Raw genomic sequence first — 11,497 nt, 5'->3', positions numbered from 1 at the left:
TATTATCACATTCATGTTAAGTAATTTACCACCTTTCTTCTCTGCCAATCTCCACATTCCTTGAGGGTAGGGATTATGTTTCTCTTGTTAGTAGATGCTTCCCTAGTGCCTAACTCTATGCCTGCCACACAGTAGGTACACAAAAAATATTTGCTGATCGATTTAAGTGATTATTCAGATGTGTAGTTCTTGACATGGAAAAATAATTACAATGCAGTTAAAACAAATCAGGTGACAAAACATGTACACGGCATTATCCTGGTTTTGTTCTATTTATTTATTTTTATACAGAGAAGTCTGGACTCCTGTATTTAAGAATGTAAATAGTATTATCTCTGGATAGCAAGATTTTGAATAATTGTGGGTTTTTTTGCATTTTCTTGCATATTTTTCATATTTGCTAAAGTACTGTGTTTTTTTATTATTATTTTATAACAATAATAAATAATAAGAAATATTGTTTAATTATTTTGAAATTAAACATTAAATTCTGACACTTAGCCTTTGGTTTTCCAATGACTGCAGTTGCCATTGTTTTAATATATGGAGCTAACAGTCTGTCCACATTTTTTCAAAATGCGATTAAGAATTTCTTTTGTAATGTGAAGCCATATGGAGGGGTAGGTCTGGGATCTATAGCCTAAGCACTGCTTACCGCCAGGAAGCTGGCTGTAAGGTGAACCTGACTTGAGAAGGTCAGCCAATGTTTGTAAGACAGCATTTTTTGCCAACTCTCTCTTTCTTGATGGTGGATCAACAAAATACACAAGCAATTTTACATAGACAAATCAGTGAAATAGGACATAAGTCCATAAATAGACTCAATAACACACTGGAATTTAAGGTATGAGAAGCTGGCATTTCAAAATAGCGAGGAAAGAGGATTTTTTGGGAAGAATGATATTATGCAATTGGCTAGTCACCTGGGGGAGAAATAATGCTTATTCTTCTCATCAAGTTAATTACAGATGGATCAAAGAAAGCTATAAAATGACTAGAAAAAATATATGAAAATACATTTAAGTGTAAGTGGTAGAAAAGCCATTTCTAAGAATGATACCAAGACCAGAAGGCATGCTAGCATGACTGCTAGTTTTTACTAGATAAAAATTAAAACTTCTGGATAGCATAAAACACCATAACAAAAGTAGAAAGCACACAACAAAGTAAAAGGAAATGTCTACTGTATATAATAATTAAAATCTTTAATATAAAAAAATCACTTATAAATCTATAAGGAACAGATGAATGATGGCCCAGCAGAATATGAATTGATAATTCTCAAAAGGAGAAAAATAGCCAAAAGACATCACCATGATTAAAAATGAAAAATATATATATAGTAACTAAAGGATATGTTTCCTCATCAGATTAGAAAAAAGTAGATTGCTTGACAAGGGTGAAAGGAAACGGACATCATGAATTGTTGGTAGACTAAGAGTCTGAGTAATTTATCTGGAAAGAAGTCTAGCAGTATACATCAAAAATTTTAGAGCAAGGGGTGTTTTGGTGGCTCAGTTGGTTAACCGTCTGACTTCAGCTCAGGTCACGATCTCGCAGTTTGTGAGTTCAAGTCCCACGTCAGGCTCCGTGCTGACAGTGTGGAGCCTGCTCGGGATCCTTGGTCTTGCTCTCTCTCTCTGCCCCTATCACACTTGCACTCGCTCTCTCTCTTTCTCTCTCTGTCTCAAAAACATACATTAAAAATTTTTTTTAAACAAAAAGTTTAATAAATAATTCCACACTTGGAATCTTCTTACATTGGAGCTCGGTTAAGTTAGTGAACAATATGAAAATATTTAAATGTTCACACATAACCCTCACTGAAAAATCAGTCTATAGAATGCCACACCTAGTTTAAACACATGCACATAAAGGAGGTGTTACAAGGCTATTCACCAAACTGTTAACTTAATCTAAGTGTTCAAACACTTTAAATGATTTATCTTATCTTTAAAACCTCAAATCTAAAATTCCATGCTAAGAATTCTAACTAAACAACTATAAACTTCTCTTTAAAATACAGAAACTTTAAAAGCAAAATTATAATTGATATGAAACATTTTTATAGTTCTCATCAAAATTGCTGTTTAGCAAAATAAACATGTTTGATCAATTTATTGCTATTTTAAATAAACACGTATGTACCTATCTAGTCCATTAAAATATCCATCAATAAGAAGGGGTGCCTGGGTGGCTCAGTTGATTGAGTGTCTGACTTTTAAAAAATTTTTTTTATTATTTTTGAGAGACAGAGAGAGACAGCACGAGCAGGGGAGGGTCAGAAAGAGAGGGAGATACAGAATCCGAAGCAGGCTGCAGGCTCTGAGCTGTCAGAGTCTTGATTTCAGCTCAAGTCATGATTTCACAATTCAGTTCGTGAGTTTGAGTCCTATGATGAGCTTTGCACTGAGAACATGGAGTCTGTTTGGGATCCTCTCTCTTTCTCTCTCTCTCTCTCTTCCTCTCTCTCTCTTTCTCTCTCTCTCTCCCTCTCTCTACCTGTCCCCCACTCAGGTGCATAACCTCTCTCTCAAAATAAATACACATTAAAAAATAAAAGAAGCCCATAAGAAAAGGACCTATAATCCAGTTCAAAATTGGCAAAGGACAAAATGTGCTTCATGTTAACAGAAATATAAATGAAGTGATAATCTGCTGTTCAAAAAAACCAACCTCATATTTTTTTGAGAGAGAGAGAGGGCACAAGTGAGTAAGGGGCAGAGAGAGAGAGACAGAGAGAGAGAAGTGGGGCTCACTGAGGCGGGGCTCATGTTCACCCAAAGTGGGGCTCGAGTTCAGGAGTAGTGAGATCATGACCTGAGCCAGTCAGATGCTAACGACTGCGCCACCCAGGTGCCCATAACCTATCTCATTTGTAATTAAAGAAAGGCAAATTGGAACAATGAGCTCTTGCTTTCTCACTGACAAGACTGCAAATATCAAAAAGTTGGATGTTACACAGTGTTAATGAGGGTATAATAAAAGTACTTTGGAAGGGATATAAATTGGTATGCTTTCTTTGGAGCACAAATTAGCAATGCCTGTCAACCTTGAAAATGAGCATACCTTTGTCCCATCAGTTTTAATTTGGAGAATTTATCCTAGATAGATAATCCTTACACATGAACAAAGACAAATGCACCAAATTATCCATTCCAGCAGTCCTTGTAATTACAAAAGATCAAAATCAACCTAAAAATTTTCCAATCAGAGACACCGCTACATCTAAACAGAGGAACACTAGGTAGGTGTTGAAAAGAACAACGTGGCTCTGTATTGCTGTTGTGACAAGATCTTAACTTAGCCCCTCATTATCTCTTCCTCGGACGACAGGAACAGCTTCCCGACAGGTCTCCCTGCTTGCGTCTTGTCCCCTTGCAGGACCTGCTGCATAATTGGCAGGACCCAGTGCAAAATGAAAATGCAGGACCTTTGGTTAAAAAATATATATTAAGAATCCCAAGATAGTGACAGCAGAGCGTCAGAACATGGGTGGGAGTCTTAAGAGTGAGTCCTGGGTCACTGCTGAGGTTGAGTGCCATGTTGCTCTTTCTGCCTGAGCCACCTTTCCACTGCCATCTCTTGCACTACATGCCTGTCAAGAAATAACTCAAATGTGACCTGCTTTGGGAAGTTTTCCTTGGACCCTCTCACCCAAAACATTCTTTCTTCAGTGGCCCCCCGCCCCCCCCAGCCCCTGCACAGAGCATTATAAGTGTTTAGAAGCCTCTCTCCCTGAGGGGAGCCAGGCTGGCTCAGTAGGTAGAGTGATCTTGAGGTTGTAGGTTGGAGCACCACAGTAGGTGTAGAGATTACTTAAAAATAAAATCTCTTTTTGGGAGTGCCTGGGTTCCCAAGTCTCTGACTCTTGGTTTTGGCTCAGGTCATGATCTTGATCTTGTGGTTTGTGAGTTCAGGCCCCACATCTGGCTCTACAAAGTACAGAGCCTGCTTGGGATTCTCTCTCCCTCTCTCTCTCTCTCTCTCTCTCTCTCTCTCTCTGCCCCTCCCTTGCTTGTGCTCTCTCTCTCAAAATAAAGAAATGAACTTTAAAAAGTCTTCTTAAATGTTTACTTATTTATTTTGAGGGGAGAGAGCAGAGAGAGAGGGAGGGAGAGAAAGGATCCCAAGTAGACCCCATGCCCAGCACAGAGTGTGAGATCATGACCTGAGCCGAAACCAAGAGTTTGACACCTAACCAACTGAGCCACAGGTGCTCTAAGAATAAAATCTTAAAATAATAATAATAATAATAAGAAGAATCTCTCTCCCTGAGCTTCTTCAGGTTTATGATTTTTTGGTAACCCTAGCACCTGAGATTTGAGAGAATGAATGAGTTGGAGTGGGTAAGTTTGGGTGGGTGTGCATATTGCTTTGCAGCCACATCTCACGTTTGTGTTGCTAAATCTGGCTGGACTGTAACTGCACTGAGGCCCGCAGGCCCTGGTGGCTCTTGTTTCTAGGAGACATGATACAGTTTCAGATGGTCCCCTGGAGTGGTGGGAAATGCCTGAGCCTGAAAGCCCGTGAAAGATCTCCCCAAACCACCCACATGTATCTCTGAATCTCCTTATAAACTTCAGGCATTTAAAATGGAGGTCTGTAGGGGCTCCTGGGTGGCTCAGTAGGTTAAGCATCTGACTTTGGCTCAGGTCATGATCTCACAGTTCATGAGTTCAAGCCCCACGCCGCGCTCTGTGCTGACAGCTCAGAGCCTGGAGCCCGCTTTTGATTCTGTGTCTCCCTCTCTCTCTGCCCTTCCTCTGTTTGTACTCTGTGTGTGTGTCTCTCTCTCTCAAAAAAAAATTAATTGACATTAAAATAATAATAAGATAGTGGTATATAAACAAAGAAATAAATAAAATTAAAATAAAATGGGGTTCTGATTTCATCAGGGCCAGCCAGCTCCAACAGTCGGTTCTAGGTTCCAAGAACCTGATAGTAGTTTTAGATTGTCCCTAATCCTTTGCAAATCTGGGTTTCAAGTAGAGGTATGCAATACCCCTATGATACATGAAGATTTCCCAAGAGATAGTCATGCACTGGTAGTTTTAAGGGAATTAATTTGTATATCCCCAACTTCCATATGTTTTCTACCTGAGAAAGTTCCTGAGGATGAGGCTCTGAGCTGGCTTTTTCTCCTTAATTGTATTTCTGCTAGTTTTCATAAGAATGGTGTATCCCTGGCCCACCCTGAATCTTACTAGGGTACATTGCCTGGGGCAATAAAAAAATCCTGGAGGTGGACCAAGGGACAATTAAAAATATCAGTTTCAGGAAAACATCTTTTAATTATATGGTGACATCATTTATCAAAATGATTTTGGGTGGTACGTGCAAAAAAAGAGTATGAGGACCATAGGTGTAAGGCAACACCCTACAGAGGCTTCTGAGGGTTTTCTAGAAGAGCCTGGCCTGGTCCTCTCGAACCCCAGGCCTCTGAAGCTGGGCTTCAGTTTCACCAGACCAGACAGGTAAGTAATTTCTGCTTGATTTTTTCATTGCCTCCACCACAGTGGACAGTCTACTTCTGGAAACACAAGTTCCCCTTGGCTTTGGCACTATCATGCTCTCCTAATTTTCCTTCCTGCCTGCTCCTCATCCCAAGTTTCCTGGTGTTGTTCCATCTTCTCCAACTGGACTTAAGAACATTTTTTTTTAATTTGAGAGAGAGAGAGAGAGAGAGAGAGAGAGAGAGAGAGAGAGAGAGAGAGAGAGAGTGTGTGTGTGTGTGTGTGAGTAGGGGAGATGGGGCAGAGGGAGAGAGAGAGAATCCCAAGCAGGCTCCACACTGACCCTGAGCCAAAATCAAGAGTCAGATGCTCAACCAACTGAGCACCCAGGAGCCCTAATATATTTGTTGTAGTTTATTTTTATTTTTATTTTTTTAAGTAGGCTTCATGCCCAGCAGGGAGCTGGATGGGGCTTGAACTCAGGACCCTGAGACCAAGACCTGAGCGGAGATCAAGAGTCAGATGTTTAAATGACTGAGCCACCCAGGTGTCCCTAGCAACTGGACTCTTAAATCCCTGAGTTTGTCATAGCAGTCATAAGCCCTCTTACCTTTCTATTCTTTTCTTACTAAGAGTTTTCATCCATTACCACAATTTCAAATACCATTTGCTTCTTCCACACCTATACCTGAATGTCTCACAGGGTTTCCAAACTGCAAAAGGCCAAAGCCAAGCTCATGTTCTTTCCATGCAAAATCCCACCCTTCTCTAGGCTTCCCCAACTTAGTAACAGTACTTCATCTTGCCCAGCTCATGCCAGAGACCTAAGAGGCACCTGCAATGCCTCCTCCAAAGCCAACGAATAATCTGCTCCCACGGATTACAGTTCATGCAAGATTTCCCTGATCCTCCCACTAGGCTACACACTCCTAGTTTATATGCTGCTACAGCACCTTGTACTTCATAGCGTTTATCCAAATTGTAATTGCATAATTATTTGTGTAATTCTGTCTTTCCCTTTATATCATGAGGTACACATGCGCAAGAACCATGTGTGTCTTTTTTTCTGGCACATGGTAAGATCTCAATAAATATTTGTAAGTTAACAAATGTAAACTCTCAGATTGTGACAACTGTGTGTTGTGTGTCCTTGCAATTTAAGTACGGTAGGGGGCAGCAGAGTATAGATAATGGAGAGAGCCCAGGCCTCTGTAGGAAAAAAACGAACTGGGTAACAATCACTTAACCTTTGTGAGGCTTTATTTCCTTCTCGGAAATCAGAGCTAATTCTCCTTTTCTTGGATCAAAAGAGATAAGTAGTTAAAGAAGGGCTTTAGTCCTGTTCAAATAGAAGGGAGTGTTATCAGACTCAGTTATGATCATTGTTTGTTGAATAAATGGAGGCAAAGGAAGAGGTTCTTGTTTACACTATGGGACAGATGTGAGCAGAGACTTGACAGGCTCAGAAGAGAAAAAAACGAAAGCTCAGGGAAGACACTGGCTTAAGTCCAGGGCCAGCCGGAGGCAAAGCTGTGAAGTCAGCACTCTGTTCCTGGCATGCTCTCATTTCTCTCCCTGATTGCTACCCTACCGCCACCATCTCTGGCCTCTAGTGCCCTGTGGCTGTGTTATGCTGCAGACCTTTCTCTCCCTTTCCTCCTATGAGAACACATTTGTCCTGTGTGCCCACCCCTCAGAGGCCTATTCATGCCGTCCACAATGACAGCTAGTTAGCCCAGTGAATGGATCCCTGCTAAAGTGCCAATGGCAGGTAATGTGTTACTTTTCCACTCCCAATAATAGGAGCTGGACCTTCCTGAGACAGAAACAATACCTAGTGAAAAAGAATAAATTGCCAATGATGAAATTTCAAGTTCTGTAGCACGAGAGGAAATGAAAAATTAACAGGGATTATGGCAGTCCTTAAATCTTGGGCTCAAGAAAAATAATTGTACAAATGCAGATCCGTTAGATCTGAGATGTGACTCGATACTAATTTGAGGAGAAAAACTTTTTAAAAAATTCATATATAGATAGGTATATATTTATATAACTTAATTATAATTTACATTAGTAAAATTCACTTTTTGGTGTAGGGTTCCATGAGTTTTAACACGTACACAGTCATATAAACACCAGTCAAAATATGGAATCGTTTGTCATTCCCTAAAAATGTCCACGTGGTACCCTTGTAGTCAAAACCTTCTCCCACCCTTGTGTAAGTCCTGCAGCATTGATGTGTTCTCTATCCCTACAGTCAGATTTATTAAGTATTCCTTTTATGAATTTCACTTTAATATTGCATTTAAGAATTCTGTCTAGGGACGCCTGGGTGGCTCAGTTGGTTAAGCGTCCAGCTTCGGCTCAGGTCATGATCTCACGGTTCGTGGGTTCCAGCCCCGTGTCTGGCTCTGTGCTGACAGCCAGCTCAGAACCTGGCACCTGCTTCAGATTCTATGTCTTCCTCTCCCTCTGACCCTCCCCTGCTTGCACTGTTTCTCTCTGTCTCTCAAAAATAAATAAAAACCAGAAAAAAATTTAAAAAAGGAATTCTGTCTAACCTAAGGGGACAATGATTTTTCTCCTTTGCTTTCTTCTAAAAGTTCCATAGGTTTCCAGTTAGGCTATGATCCATTTCAACTGAATTTCTAAAATAAAAACTGTAAGGAATAGTCTGAGGTTTACATTTTTGCAATTGTCCAATTACTCTAGTTGAAATGACAATCTTTCCCCACTGCACTTTTGTTGAAAAAAAAAATCAATTGGGCAGATTTATGTTGGTCTCTTTCTTGGCTCTCTGTTCTGTTCCATTGATCCATGTGTCTAGTCTTTTGCCAACTCCACGCCGCTTCTTTTATTAGTGTGTAACCGTAGTAAGTCTTGAAATCACATAGTGTGAGTTCTCCAACATTGTTCTACTTCTTCTGAAATTGTCTTAGCTCTCCGGTCCTTTTGCCTTTCCATATAAATATTAGAATCAACTTATTGATATCTATAAAAATCCCCTGCTGGGATTTTGATTGGGATTGTGTTCAATCTGTATTTCAATTTGGAGAGAATGGACATCCTAACAAAACTGAGCCTTTTAATCAGTGAACATTTTCTGTTGCTCCTTTTTTTTTTGGTCTTCTTTGATTTCCTTCATTGGTATTTTATAGTTTTCAGCATAAAGATCCATCATATATTTTGTTCTATTTATCCCTACATATTTCATTACTTTGGTGCAATTATAAATTATATGGTTTGTTTATTTTAGGTGCTTCCCCCCCCCAAATATTTATTAACTTTATTTATTTATATTTGAGAGAGAGAGAGAGAGAGTGCAAGCATGAACAGGGGGAGAGACAGAGAAAAAGAATCCCAAGCAGGCTCCACACTGCCAGCACGGAGCTGATGTGGGGCTCAAATTCAAGAACCGGCAGTCATGACCCCAGCAAAAATCAAGAGTAGGATATTTAACCAACTGAGCCACCCAGGCACCCCTATATTGTTTATTTAATTTTGTTTTCCCATTGCTTGTTGCCAAGATATAGAAACACAATTGACTTTGATATGACTTTGTATCCTGTGACTTTGCCAAACTCATTAACTAGTTTTAGGAGCTTTTTTTTTTAAGTTTATTTATTTATTTTGAGAGAGAGAGAGAGAGAGAATCCCAAGCAGGCTCCGCACTGTCAGCGCAGAGCCCAATTCAAGGGTTGAACCCACAAACTGTGAGATGCTGACCTGAGCCAAATCAAGTGCTGGACACTCAACTGACAGCCACCCAGGTGCCTCTCTAGGAGCTTTTTTGTAGATTAAATAGGATTTTCTACATAGACAATCATTTTTAGATACTAATAGAGACAATTTTGTTTCTTCCTTTCCAATTCATATGTCTTTTTCATTGCCTGGCCTTTGCATTAGTTAGAACTTTCTGGATAATGTTGAATAGGAGTGGCAAGAGTGAACATCCTTTTGTGTTCCCGATTTTGGGAGAAAACATTCAGGCTTTCACCATTAGGTATGATGCTTTTTTGTAAATACCTTTTTTCCCCCTTTGGTGAGAGAAGTTTCCTTCTGTTCCTAAGTGTTGAGAGATTTTATCATGAATAGATGTTGAATTCTGTTTATGCATTTTCTTCATCAATTGAAACTATCATGTGTTTTTTCTTTCTTAGTCTGTCAATATGGTGAATTACATTCATTGATTTTTGAATGTTGCAGATTTGGGACCAGCAAACTAGGGTGAAACCACAGGCAAGTCAGGAGAACAAAGGAGAGGAATGTTACTTTATAGAGAAAAAGGAGGAAGTCAGGAGGGATTGCCTTGAAGGGAAGTCCATTTGAGGAAAGTGTGAGTTCAGGGTGATGATGGTTATGCATTGGCTGAGCTGGGCCAGGAGAAAAATCTTCCTTCCTCTTGCTGGAGTAGTCAAGCAGGCTTCCTGCTGCTGGGAATGTATGATATGTGCCTTCATGTTGGGGTCTGCAGTGGACAATGAATTCGCAAGGGATGAGAGCTCCCCCAGCTGGTCTCCTGACTCCATTAAAAATTTTTTTTTAATGTCTTTTATTTATTTTTAAGAGACAGAGACAGTGCGAGCAGGGGAGGGTCAGAGAGAGAGGGAGACACAGAATCTGAAACAGGCTCCAAGCTCTGAGTTAGCTGTCAGCACAGAGCCCAACGCAGGTCTTGAACCCATGAACTGTGAGATCATGACTTGAGCTGAAGCCGGACGCTTAACCAAATGAGCCACCCAGGCGCTCCTCCTGGCTCCATTTTAAATGAGGTTTCATTCAGTGTCACAAAATTGGCCAGGAAATGAGAATAATATCTGCCTTCTTTCCTAATAAACTGCTGGGTGGATCAACAAGTTTTTAAATGAGATAATAGACCTAAAGTGTGTCTGTAACTATAAAATTGTGTGTAAAAGTGAAGGATTACTAGTAGTAGTTAACTAAGATTGGATGAAATAGCATCCTTTCTCAAAACTCTTGAGTTCATCCATTTACCCAGCCATTTAGTATCATCTTCTAAATCCCTGTCATGTTCTAGATATTAAGGATAGAAGGAGGAGCAAAGGTAATGTTTCCCTAGAGGAAATAGTTAATCTATATAGTTAGCCTCTAGAATTAAGTAGAACTTCTTAGCATGCCATTCTTAATCTGGTACCCAAATGTCTCATTTTATCTCCCACTTTCCTTATATAAACTGAATTCAGAGCAGCCACATCAGACCATTTATCATTCCAAAAACACATGGTGCACTTTCACCCCTTTGCCTTTGTGCTGTTATGAGTCCAGAATCCACTCATTATTCACTTATTGAACAAAGATGTACTGGGCTCTTTCCTTATGTTAGGTATTAGGCTGGATGTCAAGAACATGTTGATACATCAGATATTCTTCTTTTCTCAAAGATCTTAGCCTAAGAGGGGAGAAACATCTTTCCCCTCTTCACCTAGTAAAACTTTCTTTCTTCAAGGCTCAGATAAATATATGGCCTCTGTATAGCTTTCCTTGATCCCCTTTCCTCAGTATATAGCTTATAGTTACTTTGTACTTTTCTCATTCCTTCTGTGTTAAAATGATGTGGTTTGTATGGCTCTTCCTCTAGACTCTGAGCTCCTGGGCAGGGATCGTGTTTTACCCCTTTCTGCATCCCTGAGAGCAGTTAGCATAATGCCTTGCATCAAATAGGCCTCAACAACAGTTGGCTGAATTGGGTACAAAAACCTAAACCTCAGGCCACCTGGCAGAAAGTACAAAATCAAGAGATACACATTGAACTGAATTCAAAGGTGGAAGAGTACAGTAAGCCAAGTCACCCAGAAAGAGATTTTTATAATACGTCAGGGAGCCACTTGTTTAGATTTATTCCAGATTTGTTTATTTCTTGTGAAAACTCCAACATGACTTCCAATTGTCTGTCTGTCTGTCAGGGGACAGGCTTAAACCAAATATTCTGAGGTCATTCTGGGAAGAAGGACACTTCTAGGACACTTACCCAGCTGGGTAAGACAGCCCAAATGCCAGCTGTCGGGGTTTAGGAACTTAGA

This window comes from Suricata suricatta, chromosome 12, assembly GCF_006229205.1.
Source record: "Suricata suricatta isolate VVHF042 chromosome 12, meerkat_22Aug2017_6uvM2_HiC, whole genome shotgun sequence".
In the NCBI taxonomy this organism is placed as follows: Eukaryota; Metazoa; Chordata; class Mammalia; order Carnivora; family Herpestidae; genus Suricata; species Suricata suricatta.
This window is presented reverse-complemented; position numbering follows the sequence as displayed.